Raw genomic sequence first — 15,285 nt, 5'->3', positions numbered from 1 at the left:
GTCTAAAAAACACTAGACTTATACAAAAATCTAATAAAAGTTGTTAACTATAAGAGATGGTGTAGAAACAAGACTTTTCAATGTTTACCTTATTATATTACTTTTATTTCGAATCAAGTGAAGGTATAACCTATTCAAAAGAAAAACAACAATAAATACATAAAATTTAAAGAGGAAAAAGGTGAGAAGTTGAAAATTCTGGTTCTTGAAAGAACTATTTTTTCATTAAAATAAACACATAGACATATAAATAAAAAAATGAAAAAAAAGATAGTTTTATTTTTAAAAATTAGTATGTGAAATACACTGGAGATCGAATCCTTTCCGATTTGGACTCATAGGAAATATTATTTTACATCAATTTTAAGAGGTTAGAGAGATATGTAGTTCTTATATTTGTGTTTTTAATTATGAGAACAGGAGAGGGAAATGGTTTGAAAATCAATGTTATATAGCAAGCACTAAATTACAATAAATTTGTATTTATTTTCTTAGTAATTCATTCACTTCTCTGCCTGTGATTTCCAGGACACATTGCTGTGTCACATAATATCACATACTTACATGAATAGAAATGGCAATGGCGGTTTTGTTAGTACTGTGCTTTGTTTTTCCTAATCGCTGTATATGGTCAGCTAAGATGATCACTGAGAATACCCAGAATACTGTCAAAGATTTGCTACAATACAGAGTTTTCCAACTATAGATGGAGATATTTTCCACGAACTCATCTTTTTATACCTTATGGCAGACCGAAAGGGCCTCTCTCCACTGTATGTCAGCACATCTCAACTTCAGTCTACTTTCCTCACGTCTCCACTTCTTGCCTGTTGCTCAGACTTTTACTCTATTTGTCTGTTCAGCTAACTGCTTTTTTGATTTCAAATTGGATGCCCTCCTTATGTTGCCTTATAATAAAACCTTACACCCAGACTTCAAGCTTTAATTTCTGTATTAGTCAGCTATTGCTATAATAATGCTATATAACAAACCACTCACAAATTTAGTGTCATAAAGAATTAACTCACTTGTCTGTTGGGCAGGGTGTCACTGGGTGTTTCTGGTTCTGATAATAGGTCTGAAGATCAACTAGGGCAACTCTTTCTCATATGCCTTATTCTGGACCCCATTCTATACCAATAGAGTAAGATTTGTAGGCACATGGACCTAGATTTAATTTCATCTCATCAGTTAATAGTTATATAACCTTGCACAAAGCCCCCTGAATTAGAGTTTTACAATCTGTATAATGAGAATAACAACGACTCCTTCACAGGACTGATTTCAAGTAAAATAAGCTATTACAGCACCAGCAATTCTAATAGTGCATAGAAAAGGGGCTCAACAAATCACTGTTGAATTAATATATAAATGAAGCAAATTAAGCCCAGAGAGTTTATGCAATCTGCCTAATGACACATAACTAAATGTTTCCCTTGGGAATAAATTTCTTAAAAAAAATGCATTTTTTTTGTCTTTAAAGGCTGCAGAAAATAATAGTTAATAGAATACAAAAAATAGAATATGTAAACATACTTATTAGATATAAATAATTATTAGATATAAATAACTATTAATACTTTTTCTCATTTAAATGTTTTGAAATATGATGAAAGAGAAAAGGTATTCACCCTTTAAGAGGCATCGGGCTTTTTAAAAAAGGCTAAACTATAAAAGAATGCTCATCCCATCTAGATAATTTATTGGTGGAAAAATTTCTGGGAATGTAATAGACATATAATTACCAAGTTTTTCTAATAGAAAAAATTCATGAGATGTGAAGAGAAATAAGTAACCTGACTTTCCTTTCTGTTTACTTTTTAATGTTCTTGTTTGTCATGGAAAAGATGTAGGAAACCTAAGCTGAATAGTGCAGGAAAATAAATTAAGTGAACACTAGCATATTTGGAAGCCAAATGGAAAGAAAGCAGCTCTTTCCTGTGCAAAGAATGAGATTAGTAGGAAACATTACAGACAAGATTCCCTAAGAGGGGATTAAAATCAGCAGCAAAGCAATTAAAACTCTGATCATTTTCAAGTAGCCTAAAGAAACCCTACCCTGTTGAAGCATGCACTTGATCAGTCATACTTTACTACCCCAAGTACAAAGACAAATGAATTAGAATGGCAAAATGAATAGGTTAAATTAAGTAGTGATTCATAATAGCTGAAATTTATCATCAGCATATACTTCTTGTACAGTGCACATTTATTATGTCCAAAGTGGGCTCCTAAGGAATCCAGCACTAAATTTTTAGTCACTGTAGTTTGGATTGACACCAAGAAAAATATTATGAAAGAAGTCACACTAGACTTGGACTTAAAATATGACACTCATCTCTCTCTACCAATTAGCAGACTTGTGATGTTATAGAGTGAAGGAAACACTCCTTACTTTCATCATCTTAGTAGGATAAAGCAACATGAAGGTCTCAGAGAGCTATAATAGTGCTTCTTAGAATTCAGAGCTGGTTTGTGATTATAAAGTAAAAGCAAAACACACCATAAAATATTATGGTGGCGGTGGTGGTATTTTTTGTTTTGTTTTAGGGTTTTTTTGGGGGGGTGGGGGACAAGATTTTATTTGTTTGTTTGTTTGCTATGATTTTAAATTATATCAGTCCTCAAATAAAATCAAAGAGAATACAGGTCCACCGGTCGGGTCAATTATAAAATGTAGATATGTGATGAAAGAAAACAGAATTCCTCGGGTCATATTTTTCTGCTATAGTTTCTGCTAAAAATAAATTTCAAATGAAAAAGAATGAAATGAAAACAACCAAGACAAAGATGCAGTCCAAGATGGATGAGGAAATTCAGAATCAATGAATACCCTCAGGCTGTCTATCTTAAAGTTGATAAATTGCGTCCATATGATGATAATGATCCAAGGTACAAATGATAGCAGAATCACTTATCATTATGATTTTCATTTTGAGCATGATTATGGTTATTATTTGGAATCAAGAAAAAAGGAGAGCAGTGTCAAAAACTTGAATTAAAAAGAAAGCAGTTGTCAGAATGATTTAAACTAGAAACAAGAGGGTAATGAAAGGAACAGACAGCAGATCGGTTGTCTTCAGATGTCTTATGTAGGCAAGCCATAAGCTATATGCTATGTGGCCTCAAAATAAATAAAAACTGATACCAAGGTGTTAAAGTTTTAAGAAAAGGAGAACTTCCAAATAAGTTGAAGTTTTAAAAATTGAGATGGACTGATTCAGCAGATAGTATATTCTCTGCATTAATGGCTTTCTATTACAAATTTTATAATTGCCTGAGAGCAATGTCATAGAAGAAACTGAATTATTAGAAATTTGTCAGATTAAATTATTATTTCCTACCTCTAAGGTTAAACTTTTGATTTAGAGCAAATGGGTTAATGGGTTAATTGTGATACAACCATAGATACTACAAATTAATTTTATCTTTTAAAGGAAATAAACTTGGCTTGTATACTAATATGGGAAACCTTGCTGGTTGGTTCAAATAGCCATAAACCAGGATACACCCATTTACCTGTAGTTACCTTATTACTTGTATTAGTTTTCTATTGCTTCTATAACGAATTGCCATGAACTGAGTGGCTTAAAATAACAAAAATTATCATCTTTCAGTTCTAGAGATCAGAAATTGAAAATCAACCTTAGAAGGATAAAAAGTCAAAGTGTCAACAGGGCTGTTTCTTTCCAGAAGTTCTGGGGGATAATATTTGCTTCTCCTTTTCAGCTTCTAGAGGCTGCTGGTATTTCCTGGCTCATGGACCCATTTTCCATCTTCGAAGCCAGTGACTGTATAGCTCCAGCCTCTGCTTTCATCATCACATCTCCTCCTTTGACTCTGACTCTCCTGCCTCCTTCTTTTAATTAATAGGACCCTAGTGATTCTATCAGGCCCACAAGGATAATTCAAGATAATCTATTTCAAGATCCTTAACTTAATTATAGTCTCCTTTGCCATATAAAGTAAATATTCACAGAAGCTAGGGATAAGGATGTGGATATCTTTGGAGGACCCTGATTCTCTCATCACAATATTCTATAGGCATTATGCTGCCTTGGATGTATCCTGAGAATAAGCATTTATAGACAGTAGCAATTAGAACCCTGCACTTGAGGTGTCCTGTGTGTTGCCAACGTACACAAAGGGAAGTTAAGACATGGGAGCTTTTGCCATATTAGTATACAAGCCAAGTTTATTTCCCATGTCTTAACTTAGCTAGGGGAACTATGCTTTTATCTATTCATCTTCTGCATATGATTCTATTTTTTTAAGGGTTCCACTCCTTGAAATAAAAATTGTTTAAATAGGTATCGATTATACTATTTTTTGAAGTTTTGAATGCCAAACCACAGAATAGCTTCTTATTAAGACTCAAATTTGTATCTATCTCGGTGTGTCAAAATTCCAAAGCATAATCAATCAACTTTCTAATCCTACGACAGAAAAGACAATAAATTAACAGCAGACAAACAAAATAAATTGAATTTTTTAACCTTTACTGCTCAAGCCTTTTAAAAATACTTTTAGTTTGAAAATCCTTTGCTGAATCCACTTGTGTCCCATAAAAATGATCAGTATTTCCTTTACCTTTCTTTTTAATTACTTCTAGTAAAGTAAATTAAATATCAGACCACCATTGGAGACTATATCATAAATGCCCAGAGATATAAAATTAAACAATTACTTATTAGGCATTATATATAAGGCATTACACTTATTACTACACAGTGTACAATTATGAGTGAGGTAAAACCCTTGACCTGAAAAACTTTATTCAAGTAGGATAACTTAGAGGCTACATCTAAAATTAACTACGCATATTAAAAAGCAAGAGAGAACATTAAAGCTCCCAAGGATAGCACAATTTAAAAAAAAAATCTTTTCTGAAATGATAGCGACTTTTAATTATGATGGTGGACAATTCACATGCAGATCTTCACTCTCATATCAACATATACATCCACACGTGGAAATGTTGGTTAGATATTTAAAAACAAATAAAAACACACAACTAAGCTTGAAAGCAAAAAAAGAGAAATAACTAATGGAGGAACAAAGAAGAATCTGGCAGGGCTAAGTTTAAGGAATGTGACCTATAGGGAATAGATAGGACCTGGAGTGGGTTAGTTAGTTAATTAGTTAGTGAATGAGTTAGCTAATTTCAGTTTGACTGAAGCATGGATTATGAGAAGTGTCCATAGCAAATAAGTTTGAAAAGCTAAGTTTAGATTGCATTTTTTAATTATACTTGAAGTGGTTTGTTTCTATCCTTAGCATTCATTTAATAAGCTGTTAAATGAACCTCACAGGTATGCCATCATTCTTCCACTTGTAAGAGACAGAGATATGAATCTAGAGCTCTTTCCCAATGCATCAGAGTTTAGTCTTGAAATTTCTCCAACATAAAGATCCAGGCAGCCTATAGCATTGGATCATTCTGAGTATCTAAAATAACATCTATCCATCATCTGATTAAGAATGATTTTGAGTACAAAATGGAAAGAATCATGCTCTGTTTTAGAACAGACAGAAAAGTATGTTTTAGGGATGAGATCAGAAAGAATAGGTGAAAGAGATCAATTAAAATTATGGAATAAAAAAGTAAATAAAATAATACTTCAGGTAAAAAAAGTTCTAAGTTCTAAGACCCTGAATTTTATTTTACTAAGAGAGGATGTTTGGATAAAATCCTCAAAGTGAATGGTCCAATGACTGCTTCAAAAAAAATTTTTTTCTGTTGAGGTATGGCTGGTTATAAACATTTCTCTTTTTTTCTTGCTACTTATTACTGAATGAATTATAGCTTAGATTATTGACATGTCCAAAATTATTTGTTTTCCAGATGATTTTAAAAACACATTATTTGTTATATCAAGACAAATGGTGGTATGTAATAAAGATTAATAAACTTCTTAATAAAACATTCTTTAAACCCTACTTGAAAAGGAGTCTACTTAATTTTAATATATAATTTCCAGGTAAAAGCATCGTTATGTTTTCCATTTCCCCTACAGAATCAATGTCAACAGTATGTAAAAGTTCTCAACTTTCCTCTGTACAAATTCTATTTTATCTAATTTATCTGAACATACCTCATCTATCAGTATACTAATAACCACTTCACAACTAGATTATCATATTTGAATCCACTGTACATTACTTTAGGGAGCAGAATCTTTTTAAGGACACTGATAAATAAAAATGTTTATCGTATGGTGTCCAACACTGTAAAAGGTCTAGAGATTCTCGATGATTAGTCTATATGTAAAATGGGATAAATTTACATAGCTCTATAGTGGGAGAGCTCTGCATTTTGTGATTCTTGAGAATGCAGAATTAAGACCAACAGATGGAATATTAGCAGAGATAAATTTCAGATCACATAAGAAAGACCTTTCAAATATTAACAACAAAATATCTGAAGTTAGGCAGACACAAATTTGAACCTTGGCTCTATCACTGCCTAGTTATGTAATCTTGGACACCTGACATGTACATTTCAGCTTCATTGTCTGTATAAACTGTAGAGGAAAATACTAAAGTCATGTTGCTGTGAAGATTAATTGTTATAAATATGTAAAATACATTTAGCATAGTATCTGATAATTCTCACAGTCATGCATTTTAACAAATGGATGTGCATGAACACACACACACACACACACTCTCTCTCTCTCAACCAAAAAATGAATTTAGTAAGGTTTCAAGATACAGACTCTACACAATCCCTATCTAAATCCCAACTTGACTTTTTGCAGAAATTGGAAAGCTAATCCTAAAACTCATATGGAATATCAAGGAAACCAGAATAGCCAAAATGATCTATAAAAAGAAGAATAAAGTGTAAGAACGCACATTTCCTGACTTCAAATTTATATAAAACTACAGTAATGAAAACAGTGTGGTACTGGCATGAAGATGGACCTGTAGATCAACGTATAGAAGGGAGAATTAAAAAATAAACTCATATATTTATAGTCAACTAATTTTTAAGAAGAGCGCCAAAAATAATTCAATGAGGAAAAAATACTCTTTCCAAAAAATGATACTGGGATAACTGAATAGTCATATGCAAAAGTATGAACATGGACCTATATCACATATCATGTACAAAATTAACTAAAAATAGATCATAAACAAATTTAAGAACTATAGTTACAAAGCATTAGAATAAAAAAACGAACAAATTTCACTACCTGATGATCCTTAGGTGACACCTGAGGAGGTTAGTTCTCAGGAAATTGACGTCACCCATCCATGCCATTCATTCGGCTGGTAGACACAGCAGGGATGCTAACCATGAAATGTGGTCTAAAGACATGGCGTGCACACACGTTTGTGTGCATGAGTGTGTGTGTGTGTGTGTGTGTGTGACTTTACAATAATTTATGCTTATGTTTCAATAATTTTAGGACTTTTTAAATATTATTCTGTAACTACGTAGAGATATACAATCAAATAAGAAGGGAAAAGTGGAAGATTATTGTTCACTTCATTACAATTGCTTAAAATCCAAAATAGGCAAGAGAAAAAGGAAAATTAAAGGCGGAAAGCCCAAAGAATGGATAAATATGCAATTAAAACAGTGTTAATAAATTCACAGATGTTTGAAATTCTTGCTCGGGATGTAAAAAGAGACCTGAGTTTAATATGTAAACTAGAAGAATGGGAAATTATTATTCACACCCCATTCTATCAGAAAGTCATTGTTTTTATGTTTGTTTGTTTTTCTGGGAAAGATAGAACAAAGGTGTGGAGTGGGTACAGGAGAAAGGTGGTATGTATAACCTCTTGCGCAGGATTTGGCAAAAAAATAGTGTGTTTGCAAAGAAGTAGGCAATTGTGTCTGAAATTTCCAGGAAAATTGTAACTATAAAAATGCTAGTTTTTGTACCAAGAGATCTAAAACCAAAAATGCATATTTTATAAATATGAATTTGGGTCAGATGCTATTGTGAATGTAATCTGAATATTAAATTTGAAGGTAAATAAAAATATTGCATTCAGTTAGAAAAGTCCAATTTTCTCAAAAGCTAACATGTGCATCCAGTTATTAATTCCTTAAATGTTCACCATATGCCTTCATGTTCTAGTATTCTGTATATACAGAAGTCCACATGTGGTGCTAAATGTATGACCAATGAAAAACTTAGTTCCTTATGTACACACAGTGTGCATTTTTAGACTTTTTCCCCCCTTTTAGTGGTAAGGAGAGTTCATAACTAAAACACATTATTTGAGCAATCCTAACAATATATGAACACATATGAGACAAGCATTAATACTTTCCACTTGAGGAAAAAAAAATAGTGGAAAAGAACTGAAAAGCATCAGTTATACAGAGTTAAGTTTGAAAATCTTTCCCTGAACTCACAAGTATATCTGCTCTTCACACAGGTTGCCTGAATCAAGAGCTCTGAGAGTAGCAAAGCCCCTCCGATGGGGAAACCTTGATTCATAGCCAAGGCTCTATTTAAAAGTGGCATCAGCTCAGTTCTTCGAAATGGAGTGGCAATTGACATCATTTTCTTCAATAGAGTTTGTCTTTTGCTAGTAATTAAAATGGTCTTATTTTGTTTTTCCCATTTTTAACTATATTTATTATTAGGAAAACGATCCTTGTGTGATATTTTCTTTGGCTTAATTAACTGAAATAGCTTGGATAGTCCAGATGATGCTGCAGTTAACAGAACAATACGGAAATCTCAATGGCTGATTATAACAAATGGTTCTTCTTTCTAGCTCACAAGGCATAATGGACACGAATTGTTGGGGGAATTCCTGTTCTGCACAACCACTCAGTGGTGCAAATTGTAGGAACCGCCAGTATCCTGTAGCTTCTCATGACCTCAGTGGTTTCAATGACAAAGGTAAAGAGAAGTTGGGGAGTCACACACTGGCTCTTAATTGCTTCATTCTGGAAGTAACACTTGCTACTTTTACTCACAACTCATTGGCCAGAGTTAATTCCACAGGCCTGACTAAATTCAAGGCTGTGGGAAATACAAGATCACTTATAGTCAATAAGTAGTGATGGTCTCTGCAATAATCACCTAATTAATTTGATAACCAGGAAATATTCTGAGATTTCTTTTTAATCAATACTTTTTATAAGGCTTTCTTCTGGAAAAAAGAAGTAAATTTTGGAATTGAGGGTCATCATATGAATTCATTTTTAAGAGTCTGGTTCTAGGAGAACTATAAGAAATCTAGTCATCCTTGGAGATTTCTATCCCCCCAAAACAAATCCTATTCTCAGTTTAGTCCTTAGAGTGGTTGTACCACAATGAAGTCTAAGAATCTTGCTGATGTGAATGAATGGTAAGTATTACAAATTGAAACTCACCAATTTCCTGTTACAAAAAGTCTTCTCTATAACTATCCTAGTTTTCAATTGGCTTAAGTTTATTGGCTTTAGTCATACCAACAAAACAAGTGCTATACCCTTTCTATGTGTGTGTGTGTGTGTGTGTGTGTGTGTGTGTGTACAAAGGGGATGTATATGTAATTGCATATATATTCCCTTTAATGGCATCAATAGGGCATATTATCTTTTAGAATATAATTGCAGCTTATTTTGTTTTTACTACTGATTTAATCACAACAAAACTAAATCCAAATACAGCAGAATCAAAGTTATTTAATTTTCCTGTTTTCTTAGTAATACAAACAGACCTGAGGAACAAAACAACATGACTCAGGTTTGGAGTTTGTCATTTGATAGTTGATATTTTAGAAAAAGATGTTTCATTGCCTTCTGAACAATGTCATGTCACACCAGGGAAAAAATAATTTTTTTCAGATGACAAAAGAGAAATGATAATGGCTTGCTATCTTCAAAAATGTTGTAACACTGGCTACAGTCAAGAAAAATTTCCTAACTTATTTTGAACAAAGCTGTCCAACTAGTGCCCTTGATGAATTTTGACACCTTTATCTATGACCTTTGCCAACTATTACACTGTAATTTTTATTCCATCTGAAATAACTTTACCCAAAGGGAGGGAAATAAATAGAATAGTCAACTGGTATTATGTGACAATTAGGTAGTAAGTTAATGCCCCATGCCAGCTTTTAATCATTCATCTCCCAGTCAGTATAATCAAAGTTATTTAGTATTGCTGATACCTCTTTAACGTAATTACTCAAATACCAGGTCCTAGAATGGATCAAGAATTGACTGTTCTCATCAACATTGAGCTCAGTGTTTGTAATAGGAAACTCTGAAAACATAACAAAAGCTCTTTTAGAAAACTCAAAGATTTTTGTTTTTCTGTAAACTAATTGTTTTAAAATATATGTTCACCTAATGCCCACAGGTGGATGATACAGTATTTGTCATAAAAATTGTTTAAAAACTCTGTTATATTGAGAAGTATTTTCATTTTACATTGAAACAACCTCAGTGTTCAAAACTAATCAAAGAAATGCTTGGAATGCACAGCCAATATAAAGAATGGTTGTTTGGAAAGTTGTTCAGAATACATTGTAATGTAAAAAAATGTATTATATGACAGTGTCTGTCAGTCTATATGTACATATGGAAAGTAAGTAAGGATATACAATAAGGCCTTTAAAGAGGTACTTTTGGTGTTGGTCTAATTTGTTTCAAATTTATCTATCCTTTGTATATGACATAGAATTTAAGGTAGAAATTAGTATGCACTTTGTTCTAGGCACTGTGATATTTACTTTACAAAAAATATCACATTTGATCTTATATCAAGCTGAGAATATACAGTCTTCTGGTATATTCTCAGCTTGATATAAGATATCTATGAAACACCTACAGATAACATCATATTTACTTGTTAATGCTGTATTCTTTCTCCCTAAGAACAGGAAGACACAAATTCACTCTCACTAATTAAATTCAATATTTCATGGGCTGTCTTAGTGCAATAAGGCTGGAAAGAGAAAAAATAATCATGCATATTTAAAGAAAGAAAAATTATTCTCAGATATAATTATAAACACAGAAAATCCTAAGGATTATAGAGAAGAATAAAAACTAGCAGAACTAATAATTGTGTTTACCAAAGTCATAAGATTCAAGGTAAATATCAAACATATTTCTATTTACTAGGATTGAATGATGTGAAATATAAATTTTAAATATCATTTATTATAGAACTCTAAAATATGTAATAGAGATGAATTTAATGAAATATGTTTAAAATCTATACCCTGAAAACTAAAAATTATTAATAAGAGGAAGTGAAGGCCTAAATAAATAAAAAGATGTACCACGTTCATTAATCTAAAGACTCAGTTTTGTAAAGCCATCAATTTTCTGCAAAACCATCTCTAGATTTCAAGCAATGAAAATAAAAATCCATCAAGGTTTTTTGGAGAAATTGACAAGCAGGTTTAAAAATTTATGTAGAAATGCAAGAGATCTGAATAGCCAAAATCATTTTAAGAACAAAGTTTGAGGACTTATCCTACCTGATTTCAAGATATGTTAGAAAATGACAAAGACAGCATAATATTGGTGTACAAATAGGCACATATATGAAACAAAACACTCTAACAGCACAATCTGACTGATATGGTGAATTGAATTTCAATAAAGGTGCCAAGTATTTCAGTGGTAATTGTGTAGTCTTTACAACAAATTATGCTATAATAATAGTCATATGGAAAAAACAAAATGAGCACAGACCCCTAACTTATATCATATGCAATGAGTACAGACCCATACCTTATACCACATGCAAAAATTGACTGAAATGGATCATTGATTAAATGTAAAAGCTAATATTATAAAACTTCTAGAAGTAAACAGGGGAAAATCTTTGTGACCTCGGGGAAGGCATATAGTTCTTATATAGAAAAACAAAAAATGAGAACCACAATAAATAAGATTTAGTAAAAATTAATAACCTCTGTTCTTGTAAAGACACTATTAAAAAATGAAAAGGTAAGCCACAGACTAGAAGAAAATATATATGTCTGACAAAAGACTTGTATTTAAAATATACAAAGAACAACTCAATATTAATAAGAAAATCTCAATTTAAAAAATCAACAAAATATTTAAAGAGTCTTCTTCACAAAAGAACCTAAATGACCAAAAAATACATGAAAAGATGCTCAATATCATTAGTTATGAGGAAAATGCAAATTCAAAACCTTAATGAGATACCAATACATACCCATTGGAATACATTTTAAATTGTAAGTATCGAGTAAGTATTGACAATCATAAGTATTGACTTTAATGTGGAGAGTGTGGAATGCTCTTATATTGATGGCAGGAATACAGATTGGTACAGGATTTTGTAAAGTCTGGCAGTAAAGAAACCAGTTTAAGTCTAAACCAGAGTTTCCAAATTCATTTGGCATCTAGATCTAGATTAGTTTTACAACCAGCAACTAATTTATTGGTCCACATTACAAAATGTTGGAAGAGTTTGTTTGTAGTGTTAAAGTTTTATTCCAGTTTTTCTAACAGCAAATTGCATAATGTTGTATCTATTTGTCGAATATATTTTGTCTCCAAAACAAACGATATCAATTGATATCAAGGCAATGGTGAATATAATACATAAAGGTATAAACTATAAATTAAGCTACCTGATTCCTAACTTTGTCTTTGTGTCCCTGAAAAAGTAATGCAAACAATCAGAGCTTCTTGTCTTTTACAATGTAGAGTCATTTCAAATAAAATTGTTAAAAGCTCTATGGTAATATTTTTGGCATCATTTTTTTTTAGTAGTGGACATACAATGTCAACTTAATAAATACTTTTTCAATATTTCACTGAGGACAGAAAGATCTGAATTAAGTGAGAGAGAACAAGATCGGCTCCATAAAAAAAAAAAAAATTATCTCCTCATATTTGTTGGGTGGATTATAAGAATCCGTTAGTTTCCTATGGTACAGAATTACTACAAAATTCAATAAGTCCTGGAAAGCAGTAGAAACAGGAAGAAAGTGTAGGAAGTTAATTCCACATGTGTGTCTCCCCACTAGTAAGCTGAAGCAGGGTGTAAGGATCAGGGCAAGGGATCTTTACAGCTGATAATGAGCAAAGTCCTCATTAAATTGTGGTGGAAGGCCACCCACAGATCATCATTCTGCCTCAATTTATGCACAGATGTTTGTTTTAGAAATTTTTAAAAGTTTAGTTTTAAACAAAAAGAGACATGAAGCTATGGTTGGAAAAGACAGAAAATGTTTCTCTTATCTAGCCTGTAATCTTAATAATTCCCCATATTTTCAGAGCCAAGAATTCTTACCTCTCCCTACAGTCCATTTACAAAGCAGCATTCATAAATAAATCACAAAAATCCTTAAATAAAATAGTTAAATATATCATTTAATAATGTAGCTATAGAAAAACACACAAATTTAGTCTTGTTTTGCTTTGTATAGGTTATAAAGTAAGTTACTTCTCCTTAGATGAAATAAAAATTCAATGTCATATAATACCTAACTATAGTGAATTTTATTCTGTGAAAAAAAATAGAAATTCATTATTTTATATTTTGTTCTAAAATGAAATTTAGCCTTAAAAATATTTTTGATACCTTAAAGTAGCATGCTATTATATATTAAGCATTGAACTCGTACAACTAAATGTACAAAAAAGTTAAAAGTAGCACAATCAAGCACCTCTTTAGGAAAAAAAGAAGTCATTACTGAGATGACACATTTAACAATGACAAAATAAGCAAAACAAAGTTTCTTTGGCATATGTTTACAATTGCTCTGGCATATGCTTACAATTTCTTCTCTGGATAATTTGTAGTCTATTTCGTACTATTGCCACAAAAAGGCAAGTTCAGTAGGAATCATTATGCATACCATATTAAAATTTTTATTTCCAAATAAAAATACCTTTTTGACAGAAAATTAGGAAAATATTAAAATAGGTGGTCCTGTTGGAAAGATGAGGATCTACATTGATAATTAATCTTGGAGATGTCCAACTTCTACATAAGCTCTCTATCAGCCGACAACAGGTATTTTTTAAGAAGGCAATTTTTCTCCAAAATATCAACAGAATATATGCTTCTTTTCAGCATTTTCTTATAATCAATTTGTCATTAATTTAGTGCATATCTAGAGAGAGCAGGGAGGAAATTGATGAAAAAATGACTGACCGACTGTTGTGCACGCCAGCTTATCTGTAATTCGTAATGTCCAGCAGAACCCGGGAGCCTGTATAGAAGGTGGAGATAGAATAAGAAATCTCTAGCCAATGAGAATGCGTCATTTCTACAGCTAAATAGTCAGTATCCAATCACAAATTACTGTAAGTAGACTTCTGTCAAAACCATTGCAGCCTTAAATTTCCCTTAAAATCCAACTTGGTAGTTTCCCTTCAAATATAAGACTAAGTGTTCGGATAAGTGGAAAAGTGTCTTGAAGGTAAAAAAGTGATCTCCATTGATTTATGTGAAAATTTCTTGGGAAAGGATCTGCATTTTTAGTGGCTGAAACAACAAACTGGAAAACTGTGAGAATAAATTGGGGCTTGTGTGACCTTTTATCATAACTAGCATTTTGTGATTATTTGCCATTCTTACAAACTGAGTTCAGTTTAAAGACTACGATATAAAAAACTAAATCTCTGGGAATGGGTATATTTTAAAGAAACTAATTTATTTTTCTCTACCAAAAATTTAAATTACCTTACATGTTCTTTGGTATTACGTATCTATGTTCCCTTTCCCCTCTCTGTCCCTTTATTTCCCTAACTACTTTGACCATGGCAACTTATTGCTCATTTGTGTCTCTTGATATTTCTTTCCACTGTATTTTCCCATTATATTGTCCCTCATGTGGCTTCATGCAAATACAAGAAAGTTTACATGTTAACATTTTTTATTGAGACAGTATATTTAGTTCACAAACGTTAACTTTAAAATTTAATATGAAAATAGTCTCTCTGTGTTGTGCATTTAACTCAGCAATCAATACTCTCCACATTAAAACAATCCATTAAGGAAAAAAAATGCTTGAACAAGTTAATCCATACTTACATAATTATTTTTCAACAAAGTCACAAAAGCAATTTAATTGAGAAAAATTTCTTTTTAATAAATGGTACTGGAACAATTGGATATAGGGAAAGAATGAAAATTAACCCATAACAAACCTCACACCATACATAAATATTAATGATCCATATTGGGCCATTGATCTAAGCATAAAAACTAAATTTGCAAAGCTTTTAGAAGAAAATTTTCATCACCTAAAATGTTAATGAACATTTTAAAAGAAAATGTTCATTAAGCAGAAATATCTTACACAAAAAGCAATAATCATAAT

The sequence above is a fragment of the Pteropus medius genome, unplaced genomic scaffold, assembly GCF_902729225.1.
Source record: "Pteropus medius unplaced genomic scaffold, Ma_sr-lr_union100, whole genome shotgun sequence".
Lineage (NCBI taxonomy): Eukaryota > Metazoa > Chordata > Mammalia > Chiroptera > Pteropodidae > Pteropus > Pteropus medius.
The sequence above is the reverse complement of the archived record's forward strand: the minus strand, read 5'-3'. Positions refer to the sequence as shown.